The sequence below is a fragment of the Argiope bruennichi genome, chromosome 3 (assembly GCF_947563725.1).
Source record: "Argiope bruennichi chromosome 3, qqArgBrue1.1, whole genome shotgun sequence".
Classification (NCBI taxonomy): Eukaryota; Metazoa; Arthropoda; class Arachnida; order Araneae; family Araneidae; genus Argiope; species Argiope bruennichi.
In genome coordinates, this window is record NC_079153.1 from 140,068,632 (window position 1) to 140,086,895 (window position 18,264).

Sequence of the window (18,264 nt, forward strand, 5' to 3'; positions counted from 1 at the left end):
GGCCACTGTTGAGCATAGTTGCAGCAATGCCCGAGGAAGATACAGCCAGGGCTCTATTGCGGTCCTTGTGGTAGTTGGGTTAGCAGGAGATTCAACACAAACGTCTTACCCCTACCCTCTGGTTCGTCAAGAAAGAATAATCCCTCCTCTCCACTATTTACTCGGTTCAGAATCGTTTCGTAGATTTGATGCTGCTCGTTAAGTAATCGTGTTGTCATTTCATTGACCTGCGCTTCTAAAACCGCGGTGTCATAGTTTAGCTCCTTCACAACTTCGCTGCAGTGAGGGTAAGCCGAAATCATTTTATCCTCAATCAATACTAAAGCATCGTTAATGATTAGGTCATTGTGAGTGCCATCCAGCCTATGCACGATATCTTCTGATAAAGCGTCCTTGTATTTATCCCACAGCTGAAGGGGGGGGGGTTGATAGTCCGCAAGTGCTGATTAAAATTGCAAATAGGTCTTCTAGCTACTTTCATAGCCCGAGCTTTATTACTCCTCTCCGAAAGATTAGATTTGCGTTTTCAGGGCATTTCAAAAACTATCAAATGATAAAAAATCAAAAAAATTAAAACTAACCTAAAAAACGATGCACTTAAAAGTATAAGCATATACGAGAAATATATAACTAACATAAATATAATTTAGTTACAAAAACACACAACTTACCTGAAAACAATTTATTTACATTGTATACCTGAAATAAAACAAAACAGCAAATCTAGTCTGTATTTCTTTAAAATCAAGTCAAGTCCATCTTATTTATCGATCGAGATTCAGATAGCTAAAACAGTGTAATACACATAATTTTTAAACTTTAATTAAAATGAAAACACAGTTGTCAACAATAGGAACAAACTGCGTATGCATGAATTTTCAACGCCAATTGGAGTAACGCAAATACGTGAATTTTTTAAGCCATTTGGGGCTTGGGATTAGAAATTTTTAATTTCCTTTATTCTGTTATTTTAATTTAAAAGTACTTCAGAATGAATCCGAAGGATCGATTAATTATAAACGTTTCATTTTAAATGCATCAAGCACTAAGAAAATAAACAGAATCCTTTGAAGTAATCGGTCGAAAACGTGTTAAGCTTACCCTCGTTAGTGTGGGGGAAAAAAACTGAAGCCTTATTCATTTTTGGCGTGAAAGTTAGTATTTAATGAATGAAAAATTAACCGGAATAAATAGTAGCCTATGTCCTATTCCGGACTATAATTATCTCTGTGCTAAATTTCATCCAATTCCGTTCTGGCGTGATTGACTAACACACATCCATCCAAATTTTCACATTTATAATAGTATAGATCATTTAAAGGAAATTTTTATTACTTGAAAATGTTTTAATTATTAAAATAATTTTAATGACAAGCATCTCAGTTTGTGCACAAATGAATAGAGAAAACTATTTTATGAGGTGCAAAATTTCAACTCGTTCTTATGAGTAGTTTTCCTTTTACATTAAGTTTCCTCTAAAACAATGCATTTAGAAGTACATTCGTCGATTATTTAAACCTTGACCGATGAAAAGTTTCATCAACAAAAAAATATGAAATGAAAGATTAAAAAAAAGAAGGCTTTCAATTGCCATAACATTTCATTATAGTAGTGGCTTTTAAATTTGCTAAGACAGAGACTCTCCGCCAAACTAAAATTTTTACTCATCTGCTCATATAAAGTCGCTTACAAAATACAAGAAGTGATTGAAAAAATAAAATTTTATTGCATAATAAATACTTTATAGGATTGTGACTATTTGATTCCACAAACAGGCAGATCATTTCTCTCTAATTAATGCATGATTCACTCCATATTTTGTAACTCATAAAGGGCCGTTTTTGTTTTGATGTTTGCTGTATGTACTCAACATTTAATAAAGATCTATCATTTCATAAAATTAATCTGTCTTAGTTGTAACTTTGTATATAATCATAAACACAATTTTTTAAAAATCTAGACATCAAAAAATATTATTCTATAATATATGAATAGTAATTTTTCAAAAGCAAAATATATCTTGTATTTATTCCATACACTTACGAAAGCTATTTGCCAAAATAATTTTAATGATTCACCGAGTTGATGAATATTTTGCTCATTTTGTCAGTATAAATTTACCGAAGGTGTTTTTTTTTTTTTTTTTACCTTATATTTTAACAAAATGCACAGCTGATCAAATAAAATTTTAAAATAACAAATTTCAATCTACTGGAATGTCATAATGTATAAACTTTTATGAGCTAAAATAATACATACAGATAAGACAAGAGATAATAAATGACTTTTAAAATATTTCAGATTATTTTTTTAATAATTATTTAAACAATCATGGTTTGTCAAATTAAAACTAATTAAAATGCTTTTCTTATACCTTTAGAAAAGAATTTTTTTTCACTTGAATAAGATTCTTTACTTGGTAAGCGTTGGTAAATTTTAAAATAATGGGATATATTATCTCGAACTTCAAACTTCACTAACTTCAAAAAAATTCTTTTTAAAAAATGCATTAATTGTAATTTTTTATTTTCATTTTACTTGTAACTACATAGCTGGGGTATTTCCAACTTCCTGAATTTGTTTTTGTTTCTTATGAAAACTAGGTATTGTGAAACATTTTCATTTCTTCCTAAAATATATAATCTTGTTTTTCTGTAATTTTTTTAAAGTTAAAATAAGAAAATTTTATATTTATTTTTGCATATAGGTTACAAAGTAGATTTTTATAAAAAATTTTTAAATATGAAACATTTTCAAAACTCCTTTACTAAACTTTAAAAGTACAAAGCGATAATAGCCGGAACAGTTTTAAACTCAGTTCCGTTACACTTTTTTATAAATAACAATTTGATCTAAAAAATTCAATCGGAATATGGCATTGTTCTATCATCAATTTTTAACAGCTTTGCCAATCTTATGATTGCAGCCACCCTGAAATGCTTTAGCTCTTAGCTTTATAAGGCTGCTAAATGGGGTCAATTCACGGTCACGTGTCATGTACCAAACAAACCGCTTCTGTTCAATTTTCAATCGTTCTGCGCATGTCGTGATGTCTGTCGATAACGTTGATGAAACCATCGTTTTGTAAATATTACGCTAGCCGATCAATTATGAAAAACTTCTGATTTTTTAAAAAGAAGATATTATTTTGAATTATTTAATCCAAATTTTCGTAGTTATATAATTTTATTTTTTATATTAAAATTTTAATTAGTACTTTCAATGGAATTATTGTTTTTGCATAATTAATTACCATCGCTTTTTAATTCGTTTGGTGCCACTTTATTCTTTCCTTTCCATATCCCTTCCTTTTTTATCCAAAGGATACATTTTGACAAACGACTATGGCAGTGTTTTTGAAAAATTACATATGTTCGTTTTTACATATTATTTAAATATTATTGAACGTTGAATCTTATGAATATAGTTCTTTTAAAAAATAATTATTACTCTTAGATAAGTTAATATTTTAAAGCTTACTAATAAAATTATTACATTTTTTTTCTTATGTAATTATTTTTATTAATATTGAGACTTTGATGTTTTATGTTTGCTCAGAGGAAAGAACATGAAACTCAAATTAGTATATATTGAATAAATTATGTTTACAATTTCAAATTATAAAATATAAAAGGCATACATACCTTTTTTTAAATCTATGCAACTTAATGAATCAGTTATTTCATTTTAATTTGTAGAAATCATTAAAGGAAAACAAACTGAATCAAATTTTCATAATTTTTATTTACACATTACAAAAAAAATATAGATAAAATATATATGATAATTATTTAGGAAAATAGGATCAAATGGATGTTTTAATGCACTCACTAATTCAAAAAAACTATTTACTATTTATCAACATCTATTTTTCTAGACACTTAGAAATAATATAAACACAGTATTACAAGAATGTCAATGTAAATAATGAAATCAGTTTTATTCAACAGAAACATCCTAGATACTAAACCACATTTTTTTTTCTCACCAATAAAAACATAATGTTGAACAATATACTTTTAAAGCAGAACATTTATGAATTTTTTTAATGCTAAAGTTACATTGATAAAAATTACATTGAATGAATATCATAAAATAAAACAAAAACATATAATACAGTAAATTTAATAAACAAGAATAAGGTCATGATAAATATATATATATAGAGAGAGAGAATTAAAATAGGATATAAAGAGTAGTTGAAAGAAACACTTTTATGCTTTTACAGAATTTTATAATTCAAGATTGATATGTTAAAGAAATAGAAAAAGAAAAAAAAAAGAGTCCAATATTTTCTGGAATGAATCTCTTTCTTTCTTACAGAATCCTGAAGTTCTTGTAGCTCATTTTGCAAATTGCTGATTCTGTCGATTATTTCAGAAAAAATAATAGTCTGGAAAGAAGCAGAGTACATTCCACTGAAATCAGAATTCATATAATTTTGCTTAGTAATCAATTCTCTTGAATTTTTATACTTAACTAAATGACATGTGTTTTCAAAACTTAAATATATATATATATTTCTTATATATAGCATTCAATTTATCAAATTAAGAGCACTTTTAATAAAATACATCAATTATATATATATATTATAACAGTCAATAAGAAAATTGGATTTTTAGTAGTTAGTAAAGGATTTACTTACTAAATAAATCTTTAAGAAATTTATTCACTTCCACCTAAGTTTAGCATTATAGCAGTTGTTATTTTTGCAACAGGAATTTGTTTACTTACATTAATTAAATTTAGATAAAATTTTGTAGAAAAATGCAATGTAATATTCATGTAAACATTTTAAAACCTTCTAAGCATATTCAAAATTATCAGAAATTTCATCAAATGTGAATAAAGTAAATTAGAAATGCACTCATGTTTTTGTTTGATTGTTTTTGATGGCAAATCGCTTACCGATTTCTTTTTCTTCGAATAGTTTTTCTACCAAATTACTGGAACAGCTATATTTAATAAATGGGCACACACTGAATGAATTCTTCAAAATGATCGGAGCATATCACCGACTTCGTAGGCTTGAAAAAATCTATACCAAAGCTATCAACCCAAGTCAGGATTGTTTAAAGGAAAATAAGAAAACATTTTATCATGAGAGTCACTCTTGTGTTTCGCATCAAAGCATGCATCCATCAGCACAACAGTATTTCTTCTCTTAACACATAATAAGAGGAAAGAAAATGACTCAAAAATTATAACTTCAAATGTAAACAAAAAAATCCGCTTCATACTCGGCGGAGAACGTTAATAGCAGACTAATCGACGAAAGCGGTGCGGATGAAACTTAAATGCCATGCCCGAATAGGTCATGACATGTGACTTTTACGTCACATGAATTGACCCCATTGCTGAATATTATGAGTTAGCATAGGGGGAAATTTATATTTTCCATCCCAACCATGTTGGATTATATTTGTTGCTGCATATATGAAATTTATATACAAAATTTTTGGTCATTATATGTTTTATACATCACTGTCAACATTTTCAGAAATTATCCATCCTAATTAACTAATAATTTGTTAAGAAATGTTGAAAAAGTTCAAGGATTTTCGTTGTTAATCTCAAACGTTTACTTAATTTTTTGGTAATAACAAACTATTTTCTTTCATTTGTGTGGGAACTGCTGACAGATCTCGTATCCCGTATGGCGCCACGTTGCGTCATTAATCACATGATGCTTTCCCGCCATTATTAGAAGACGAGAGTTGGGCAGTGATACTGTAATAGATACAGCTCACGCTCATGTATCTTTTTATGTTAATTTAGTAATGTTTTGTCCTTTGCCCTTTAATCTTAATAAATGCATTTCATATATTAATGCTGGTCGTTGCCTTTTCCCACATTTTTGGGGGCTCGGCCTTTCTTGTGAATACCCCTAGAAAATCTCGCCAAATCGTTGAAATTCTGTGGACGTTAGTACAATTTAAGCTAAATTAATGCTAATAATTTTGATAAGAGGTGATTTTTGCTTGTGGTTGATTTACTGGACTGATGAATGGACGTTAGCGCACGTTTTTGATGAATATGACTCAAGTGAAAACTTTCAAGGTTCGTGTTCTTGTGCAACCATGGTGACATACTGGCTGCTTTTTTTAAAAAAAGATCATCCTGTTCGATATTACTAAATTAAAGAAGAAATTAAATTATTTGGAAATGTGTAAATCATTTAGGACTGCTCCCAACCAGGTAGGCGCAATCCCCCTCCCCCCATTTTTCTCCTCTAAATAAATGCGATTCTTGATAAGTTTGTAATTTGTAGTGCGTTCATTCTCCCTTTAAATTTTAATCCCGATCGAATGTGTATTAGTTCTGTTTTAATTAATTAAAATGTCTTTAAAACTAGACGATATTCGCTAGTTTTGTAGCATATTTAAGTTTAATCGCAAACTCCCTTAAATATCCTAAAACTAATTCAGTAAAATTGCTTAACTCTGTGTTAGGTTACAGTAATTTTGACCATTCTTCCCGAAAGAGAATGAAAAATTTCGAAAGATTTGAAAATTTAGATATAGAGAAGCATAAATAAGAATTGTTGAATAATTTTTCTTTATCTGATTTTATCTCCGTTTCTAATTTATTACATTTAGAAATAACTAAAAGCGACAAAGATGCTTTGTGTGAAAATATTTTTAAAGCCCTAATCAATTCAACTGAATTTCAGAACTCGCTAGATATTAGTTTTTTTTATCGGAAACAGAAGAACTTTTGTTTAATCAAAAAGGTTCGCAAACCGAAAGTTCATCTAGTAATGGCGGTAATAATTCTTCCTTTCCCATCCCCGTAACTTCAGACGAAACATGCATAAATAACAGTGAGGAATTAATTACTTGAAAAGGATCCCTCGAATAATCAAACGATGAATGAAATAAACCTACAGTTTTGTTTTTTATTACGAAAATCTCTGTGGCAATTGTATTAATAGAAACTTCCACAGAGGGAATTCCTGTTCTATTAAATGATTCCTATTCTATTAAAAGTTTTTTTTTGTGTGTGTGATATTAAAGAGAATATTTCGCTTTTTCCTTCGAAAATTATTCTTTGCAAAGAGGTTAGTTTCCGGCGAAGCTAAATCTTTTTTATTTTCTCGAAGAAATCTAAATTCCTATCAAGCTTTTAAAAGTGCATTAATTAATGAATTTTCCGATAAAATAATTTCCATTGAAATACATAAACAACTAGAAAGACGTAAAATGCGCTCGAATGAAACTTTTATGCAGTATTTAATTGCCATGCATGAAATTGCGAATCAGTCTGAAAACCTTATTGATGATTATTCAATATACAATAAATGAGATACAGGGTTCTCTTTCTGATAAAACTTTTCTTTATGGTGCTAGACGTTGTTCTGAGTTAAAAGAAAAATTAGGAATTTTCGGAACTATCGTAAGTGCAATGAACGCAAATAATACAAAGATGTCGTATTCTAGATATGCTAATGACGGCCAAAGACGTTGTACAATACATAAAATTCCTATCCAACAAAAAGAATCAAAATCGAATCTTAGTAATCCGACTAACAGTAAGATGCGTTGTTTTAACTGAAACAATTTTGGACATATCTCAAAGTCTTGCCCTAATCGTTCTCATGGTCCTAAATGTCTTTCTTGTAATCTTTTCGGACATAAATCTTCTGATTGTTACCGTACTACTCGGAATGACAGTTCTACCCCACATGATAATGTCAGCACTGTACATTTATTGCACTCTCCGCCGGGTATGCATAAAGAGGTTGTTATTTTTAATCATACACTTTCCGGATTAGTCGATACTGGTAGTTTTTCGACACTTCTCAAACATTCTGCATGGATTAAACTAGGATCGCCACCGTTGACGAATAACAAGACAACACTAACTGGCTTCGGTTTTCCCCGAGCTAAAATAATAGGTTCCTTTGAATCTGAAATTATTATTGACAAACAAAGTTTTCCTGTTTTTATTTCTGTGGTACCTAATAATTGTACTGCTTATGATCTAATAATAGGTTGCGACGTAATAAATCAGGCAAATTTGACAATTAAACCTGACGGTGTTGTATTTTCCAAAATTTCTAAATCTGATGATCCTGTTGAAACTGACAGTTTTATAATGGCCATTTCTGCCGATACTTCCACGTTTGATATAGGTCCGAATATTTCTAAACAAACTCGCCATGACGTTGAGCAGCTTTTGTTATCTTATAAACCAAACAAAACTAAAACCACGAACATCGCACTTGATATAACGCTTACTGACGATGAGCCAATTTTCCACACTCCTCGACGTTTACCCTTTGCCGAACGTGATATAATAAATGCTCAGATAGTCGAATGATTAAAAAATGGAATTATAGAACCATGTTCTTCACCTTATGCTAGTCAAGCTGTCGTAGTTCGTAAGAAAGATGGTAAACATAGAGTCTATATAGATTATAGAAAATTAATTCGTAAATATTAAAAGATCATTAACCACAACCGTCAATTGATAACATTTTAGACCGTCTTCAAAATGCGAAATTTTTTCAGTACTCTCGATTTGCGTAACGGATTTTGTTACATGCCGGTAAAAGAAAAAAGTCGTTGTTACACCAGTTTCGTCACAAATAAAAATCAGTTTCAGTTCCGTTATATGCCATTCGGTTTAAGTTCATGTCCTCCTGTCTTTATGCGATACATAAATGCCGTTTTTCGTGATCTTATTGCAAAAGGCATTGTCCTCCCGTATATGGATGACATCGTCATTCCCGCAAATAATGAATCTGAAGCTGTCGAACGCCTTGACACTATTCTAACTGTAGCTCGCAATTATAGACTAGACATAAATTTTTAAAAATGTCAATTTTTGTATTGAATTTTTGGGTCATGTAGTAGAACACGGCAAATTGCTCCCTTCACCCTCCAAAACTAAATCCGTTCTTAATTATCCTGAATTAAAAATTGCAAAAGACGTACAACGTTTTCTAGGTCTTACGGGATACTTTAGAAAATTTATCCCCTTATACTCTACAACAGCAAAACCTCTTAGTAATCTTCTTCGTAAGGACACCCCCTTTCTATTTCAAGCTCAGCAAAATACTGCGTTTTTACGCTTAAAACAGTTACTTCCTGAAAAACCTGTTTTAACTATTTTTAATCAAGACAGTGCCATTGAAATTCATACAGACGCGTCAATTGATGGCTTAGGGGCAGTCCTACTACAAAAATCCAAAGAAAACAAATTCCGCCCAATGTATTATATGTCCAAGAAAACGTTTGACCGAAAAAAAAAAAAATCTGATATGAACTGAAGGTATTTGCCATTGTAGAAGATCTTAAAAAATTCCGAATTCACATCCTCGGATCACATTTTAAAATTATCACTGATTATAATGTATTCGTGAAAACGTTAAATAAAAAAGAAATGAATTGCCACATTTCGCAATGGGCATTATACCTTCAGGATTTTGACTACGAAACAGAGCATCGAACCGGTTCAAAGATTACTCATGTCGACGCTCTGAGCCTAAGCCCATGCTGCATGATCATTCAAGACTGTGACTACGAAACAGAGCATCGAACCGGTTCAAAGATTACTCATGTCGACGCTCTGAGCCTAAGCCCATGCTGCATGATCATTCAAGACTGTGTCAGTCTTCAAATTTTCAAAGCTCAACAGACAGATGAGCATATTACAGCTACAAAAGCAGTACTTCAAAATACACCTTACGAGAACTACATAGTCAAGAACAGCATTTTATATAAGAACATAGACGGAATTGATTTACTTGTCGTACCTGACGATATGCAGGCCAACATCATTAAATCATGTCATGAACGAGGTCATTTTGCAGTAAAACGCACGCAGGAACTGTGAAACAAAGAATTTTTTATTCCGAACTTGAAGGAGAAAATTGAACGGTGTATAAGCAACTGTGTAAAATGCATTCTAAATAACAGAAAACGTGGCAAAATAGATGGCACTTTGCATCCACTTGACAGTGACGACACCCCCTTTCATACATACCATATTGACCATTTGTCCACCGACACTGCTGAAGTTCTCAATAAGCTCGAATGCCAAAGATCAATTTTCGGCAATCCTTTAAGGATTATTACGGACAGAGGTACCGCTTTCACATCCACGTCATTCAAAGAATATTATGAGTATCAGCATATCACCCCTATTGCTATTACAGCTGGAGTTCCTAGATCAAACGGTCAGGTAGAAAGACTTAATTCTACTATCATAGCTGTACTTTCCAAGCTATCCATAGAAAAACCAGAAAAATGGTATAGCCATGTTGCTGCCGTTCAAAAAATTATTAATTCTACACTTCAATGAAGTACCAATTCTACTCCATTCGAAATTCTGTTTGGAACTAAAATGAAATCTGAGCATGATATAAAAATCCTCGAGATCGTCAACGAAGAGATCCAATCTGCATTTCTCCAATAGCGTGATGAACTTCGTAAAGACGCAAAACAACAAATCCTCAAAATCCAAGAAGAAAATCGCCGTACTTACAATCTGCGTCGCAAACATGCTCAAAAATTTCAATTGAATGATCTCGCCGCAATCAAGCGCACTCAATTTGGCCCTGGTCTCAAATTGAAACAAAAATTTCTCGGACCGTATAAAGTGATTAAAATTAAAGCAAACGACACATACGATGTTAAAAAGTGTGATTTCTTCGGTGGACCATCGAAAACTTGAACTTGTGCAGAATATATGAAACCATGGTCCAGTAATAGAGAGCATATTACTTGAATTGTTTTTCAAAAGAAAAAAACTTAACCACTTAGAAAAAGGCAGCTATTTTCCTTCTTTTTGTGTGTGTGTATTTGGACGATAGAAGACTGGTTTTTTTCTACTTATTTTGTGTTATTATATTTTTATATGTTCAACACTAATATTATTTTTATTTTTAGTTAGTTATTCGATATTTCCAGTGCAGGCTATTGTATTGCTGTATATTTATGCTGTCACAGATGGTATGACTATTTTGTTTGTTTTATCTTGTAAATATTTCAGTTTTACATCTTATTATTTTTTCTGTATTTATTGTTTGTTTTATAATATGTTTAAGGTGAGGTAGTCTATCTTGTCATGATGGCCGATGTGGGAACTGCTGACAGATCTTATATCCTGTATGGCGCCACGTTGCGTCATTAATCACATGATGCTGTATGACGTGCTCACATGTGACTGTAAGACGTACCGCTCACGCATCTTTTTATGTTAATTTAGTAATGATGATGACATCTGGTTCTAAATTCTAATCTCTTTCGGAAGCTAAATTCTGCCTTCCATGTAGCAGAAATTATGCACTAATTCACTAAGAAATACTGATCGATTAAGTTTTGACCCTAGACAAACAATGTATTTGATGAAGGAGATGGCGGATTGCGCGTCAAAGGAAAAAACATTACTGTTTTCAGAATTTTCAAAAATTATTAACAGCATTTTGAAGATTTACACAAGTGCAACAATCTATAGGGCTTTTTACAAAATTGACGTCAACAAATTTGCAATAGCAGTACTGGAAAAATTTTACTGAATTTTACACTTCGGACGGAATTTGGAGATTAATATGTATATATTCATCTCTCACTTCATCTTATTAAAAGTTAGGATGTGTTCTTCGAACATGGAAGAATAAGGCCAATTTTGGGTCGAGATATGGCGAAATGTATTCAAAAATACATTTACCTTACCTTGAAATTGATTAGTGCGATTATGTAAAAATACATTTAATACATTTATGATTGCAAATCTACTGGCAAGATTAGAATGAATAATAACGCTCCAAAGACCATTTTAGTTCTGCTCCTAAGCACTTTAAAGATAAAATAAATAGCGTAATGATATTAACTCCATCCGTTGAAGATTCTTTATTGACAATCTTGTCCGAGGGAGGGGGCGGCAATTAGGAAGAGAAAAGATTGGTGACTGACATCGTTCCAATATCAATACCCTTTTTCCCTTATTTGAATTCTCAAGTTGAAAACAAGCAGGTTTTTCTCTCTATCCTAAAAAAATGGAAGATGCACATTTTCCTTATTTTTCATGAACCAAACGAAAAATCAAATACTTTTCGAATGCATCAAAATAAAATTCAAGGTGATTTCAAAGACCATGGGAACTTCCCGTTAGAACATTTCTCAAGTGATCTATATGTGGAGAAGGGTATATTCTCACATAAAATGTAAGCCGATTTTCAGAAGAGAGGACCATTTAAAGTTTAATTATAGATGTTTCTGGGACGTATTCAGTTGTTGTTGTTACTTACGGCACTTGTCATAGACAAGTCCGCTGACGAAGTCAGCGATTTAAGCCGAGTTTGCGCAGTAGCTTCTGAGGGTAAAGGCCCCTGAGCACCCGAAGGCAGAAGTCTGACTTCTAGCTCATATGAAGATGGCACTCACTTGCACAACCTCTTTTTAAAGGGGGGGGGCTCTTTCACACACCTCACAGATAGAATAAAGAGTAAAGAACGACCATGCCCAAACCCGGTACATCCAGATCACGGGGAAGACGCGCTATACCTAGGCCAAGATGCCGGCGCATATTCAGTTAGAAGAATGTTGTATTATTAGGAATATAATTAATTTCTTTTACAGAAATCATGGATATAGTGATCAATCGGTTGATCTGATCAAAATAGCGAAGAATAGATCCTTCACATCAAATTGTATAGAAAATCCGTTGTTGCTAATGGTCAGCAATTCGCTTGTCGATGTCACAGATAAACGGCCGTATTCACCAACCGTTGTTAAACATCGGCTGATGATTAAACGCTGATCAGCAGTCAAATCGGTATTCACCACACCAAATCGGTTGACGATTTCCCCCTGTTTTGCCCCATTTTTTGATTCACGGACTTCCGATAATCAAATTTGATCAACGGTTTTCCGCATGCGCAGTTCTCAAGAAGGACAACTGTTACATTAGTTTTCAAACAAACATGGAGGATTTAGATACATTGGAACTATTGCAGTTGATATCAGATAGGAGGTGAATAATTTACACTGACAGAGTTTCTGATTTGGATTTGTTAGATGAATGTGATTTTGTTTCCAATGCATTTTATCTTTGAGAAGGAGAAATTAAGCACCAATATTTTACGAAACAGTGCTGTAACTACTGAAGAGAAATTGTGTATTGCCTTACGTTTTTTTGCTTCAGGAAGTCATCAACAAATAATTGGTGATTTCAATCAAACTATCCAGTCATCATGTTGCCGGGCTATAAACGAAGTATCTAGATGTATAGCTGAAATGAGGCCAAGATTCATTTACCTACCAAATAATGAATCTGAGCGACTTGAGGTATGTTTACATTTATCCCTTTTACATCGTTCATATGGGAATCCCTTTTTATTGTTATTATATCCGAGTTGATTTTTGATTATTATTTTCTGGAATTAAAATTAGAATCTGTCATTTGTATAATTCCGTGAACATTCAAATTTTTGAAGCAAAGGAATTATAATTAAAAGAATTTTCTAAACTTATTAATACCTTTTAGAAAACTCATCAAGTTTAGTACGATTATACTGTTTTTTGTCAATACTGTTTTACAGTTTTTTGTTCCTTAAAATACTTCCATTAAAAACATTTTATTGCATATTTTCTATCTGGTTAATCTAATGACTTGCTAATAAAATAAGTTATTTCATATCTATACATATTCATATCATTTGTGTAGTCTTATAGTTTTTTTAATTATGTTATTATGGCGATATAAGTTATTAAAAATTGATAATGTATGTATGTAATATTTTTTCAAATCATTTTTAATTAACTTTTAATATTACTTTTATAACTAGAATTCATCTGTAACAGTTTTTGCATTTGTTATGCTATAAGAAAATTTTCCTATTCTTTACATAGACAGTGTGCATGTTAATCAATTTTATCCTTGCTCCTTTTATTTTTCAATTTTGTAAATCTGTAAAAATATAATAAAGAATTCAAGTATTAAAGATTATTTGCAATATAAACTTAACATTTTAATTATGCTTTATTCCATATTGAAAAATCTTATTCTTCTACCCCTACCATTATACCACTGTATATCAAAGATTACGGCAGATTTTTGTATGAATAAAGCAAGAAGGGTTTTTGAGAAACAACCACCTAAATAATAAATATGTTTTCGTTAAACAAATAATATTTTAAGATTAGGAAAAAAAATATTCTTTCTGTAGAATATTTTCCAAAGTTATCTGAAATCACTTACAAATATTTTAGAATGCACATTTCTAGTGATTGAGAATAGAATATCTTATGTCTTTTTTTTATATATATAAAAAAGTTTTAAAAAGTACTGTATAAATGAATTCTAAATTTAGTTACAAAAAATGGAATTTTTGTCTTATATCAAATATTATAATATTTAAAATATTTAATATTATAATCAAATAAATTATAATATTTGTGTTTATACTATCAATTTTTAAGTATGTCATGTAAGTATTATTGTTAAATTAGCAATTTTTTTCATTAGTTATTTATAATATAATTAATTCTTATTTCACATTTCTCAGATTAAAGACTTGCAAAGATATGGAAGAAATAAGGAACAGCCTTTTCCTCCTGAAAAAAAAAAAAAAAAAAAAAAAAAAAAAAGAAAAGCAACAAACAAAAAAATCTTTTTCATCTGTCTGGTGATGATTATACAGGATTGCTTTTTGTATTTTTGAAACTTCCCTGTATGACTCATTTCCATGATTGTACACTGTTTTCACATGGGTATATAAGTTTTTTTTTTTTTTTTTTTTTAGTAAATTGATTTTTTATGTTATTATTTATTTTATAGAAAAAGAATTATTGCAGTTTTTATTATGATTAATAATTAGAAATTTAAAGAAATTACTTTTGTTACTTATAAATTGTGTGATATTATAATGTGCTTAGTTACTCAATATAGCTAATCTCTTTTACAATATCAGTTTACTTCAGCTTTAATCTTCAACAATATGTATAAAATTAACATTTTTTAAAGAAATCAAATTTTGACCTTTGTTATCTGCTGAAAATGATTACCAATTTTTATTAATGTTTTCCTTCTCATTACATAACAAATTTTAACATTATTTCTAATGTATTCTCTACCTGATTATTTTTTGAATTTATCTGTATAGAAATGACTAAATAATTCCTTATTCCCATCTTTGAAAATCAAATGTATTTTTAATTTGATGTTGTTCTTTTTATGATTTATAGAAAATGACATGCATGTATGACTCATATCAGTGTAGTTATTTTTTAGTGGTTTTATGTGCTCATTATCTTATTACAATATGTATATGTATTAGAGAAATAAAAAGACACATATAGAAGAATTTTGTATTAAGAATCAGCATTAATGTTGCACCTCTATTGACACTTTCTTGTAATTCTTGTAGAAGAATTTTGAATTAATAATCAGCATGAATGTTATATTTTAAAGTACCTTTAATGGAACTTTGTTTTAATGCTTGTAGAAGCTGTAACTTCTCTGTCAGAATTTTCTTTTGTAATTCATATATGTTACTTTTCGAGTCAAATTTGAATAAAATAGATTTTTGTATACAGAAGTCCTTTTTTAATTTTGCATATTTTAAGACATTCTGAGAAGTGTGTGAAAAACAAAGAAAATAGATTAATTGGGATTTGAAAATTTTGGAATTTGAAAAACAAGTATAGATAATAACTTATCCGAGTTAATTCAAATTTCTACAAATTATGATGCAAATATAAAATTTTAAAAAAGAGGTTTTTATTTTAAAAATTCAACTTAATTTAACTGACAGTTTAATGTAACCTATTAGAATAATATTTAAGATCATTTCAAGAAAAAAAATTTTGTGAAAAATTCTTTTACTTTTTTGAAACATTTCAATTTGGATCATCTTTCATCAAATTTAAATATAGAAAGAGATTCCTTGTTTAAATACACAAGATCCTGAGTTGAAAAATTTGACAATTAAAGAAAGGAAATTATGCTGACTTAACAGTATTTAGTTAGATGTTGTGCTCATAGGTTTATGATTTCAGGAAGTAATGATTGTCATGAAGATATGAATAATTAAAAACATCGTTGGAAATTAATATAATAAAGTGACAGATATTATTCAAGTATGAGTAGAAACTAAATGTTAAAATATCAAAAAATTAATAACTTTTTTGGTACAAAATCCTGGGAATAAAAAAAAAAAAAAAAAAAAAAAGGCAAAAACTTGTTGAAACAAATGGAATTTTACATTTACTTGAAAGAATTAAAATATCATTACTAGTTTCTGACAGGCTAATCAAGTTAAACTGTGTTGCTTTTTGATTAAGTTTGAATCATCAAGCAGAAAGTGTTAAAAAATGTATTGTTAATTGTAGATGTTTTGCCACTCAATTTATTTGAACAAAAGTGAATGCTTATGATGTGCAAATTAATCATTTATTTCATTCAGGGATATCAATTCTAAAATAAGTATGGTTTTCATCAATATTTACATTATTTTTATACTGATTTGTAATGTCAAGTACATGTTGTCAAGCTAACAATTAGCCCATTCAAATTTAAAGAGTTGCTAAATTCATTGCTTACAAAAAGTTTTAGATATGAGGTATAAATGAGCTTCTTCACTTCCACAATAACTATATACTATTCAAATTTATTGCATGAATATTTATTTTGGTGAAATAGCTGTTGGTCTTCAATATCCATATACAATTTTCACTGACTTTTGTTTATAATTTGAATCTTCTGATTTGCAGCATATATTCTGAATGTATATATTCTTCTTATATGTATATATTCTGACATTTATAACTATAAATTTATATCTTTTTAACAAAATATATGTAAAAATTTAATATTCTGATAGTTAATAAAAGAAAATTTTTCCATATTTGCTTTTCGATAGAAATAAAAGCATACTACAGAATAAGTATTTTTTACTTTTATTCAGTTTTGAGGGAAAAAAATTATCTCAAAAACTACTGAATATGTAGACAGCTAATACATATTTAAATATTGACACCAAAAACAATCTTAGTATTTTTTTAAAATATAATATATTGTGGAAGTTTAAAACCTATTTGTTTAAAAATAAATGCTGAAAGTCTAATAACAATCTTAAAGAGAAGTTTGTAATATATGCTATAAACTTCATGCAAACAATTATATGGGATTGCCAGAGATATCATTGCAATTTAAATAACCTTTGGAAATTGAAATATTTTGTGTAAATGAAAATTATTTACTAATATGAAAGTCATAATACTTGTAAGCAAGATTTTATACACTACATTTCCTCCTCTTTTATTATATTAAAAATACAGGATACTACAATTTTTGTTAAATTCATTGTTTAGAAGAAACTTCAATGAACTCCTCACTTGCGAAATCAGTTTGCAGCAGTTTGTTATTTCTATTGTTTATGTATATACTCTATAATTATATAAAAAATGTTTAAATATTTCCATAAGTAAATGAACTAATTTAAGATTAATATGCATTTTTTTCAAAAATTTAATTCAGATAGACCTTTTGTAAAAGTTTAATTCATTGGAAAACTATTCAAAGCACAGCTAATATGCATATTCTCAATTCAAAAGAGAGCAAATGCTCAAATGTTTTATTACATAATAATAGAGTGGAAATTTAAAATATACTTGGTTAATAATGTATAGTCAGAGAAACAATCCTACGAAAAGCTATATCATGTAAGCAAATCGGTGAGATTATCACTAGGCAATATCACCTTCGTTTTCTCGTTTGATCCTTGTACACATCTGGGAAAGAAACAAAATAACAACAAAAACACGAAACAGCGCCACCCATCAGCTGATAATCATGTGATATATATAGACCAATGAAGATCCATTTCCGGTTGAAAAAGGCAGAAAAAGCTGCTTGTCGTAACCTTGATGCTTAGTCGTGAAATTACCGTTCGTGAATACCAATGATCATTGGTTGATGATTTATCGTTGATCATGGGTTGAACGATCCGATGTTTAGCAACCGGTTTGGTGAATACGGCCGAAAGATTTCTTTTGGACTAATCAATACGAAGACTGATTCCAAGCCTCTTCGTCGATTTTGAAGAGGCCCGGTTCTACGTCAGCGTAAATTGAGGAAAAAACTGCGGAAAAGAGAAGGAATCGACGGGGACGGCATCCAACTACTGTTAAACGCTGCAGCACACTTCTATATTAACAATTCGCAAATATATAATATATATATATATATAAAAATTGAAACAAATATTATATTGTGAATAAACGACTCGAGAATCAGAATATAAAACAACTA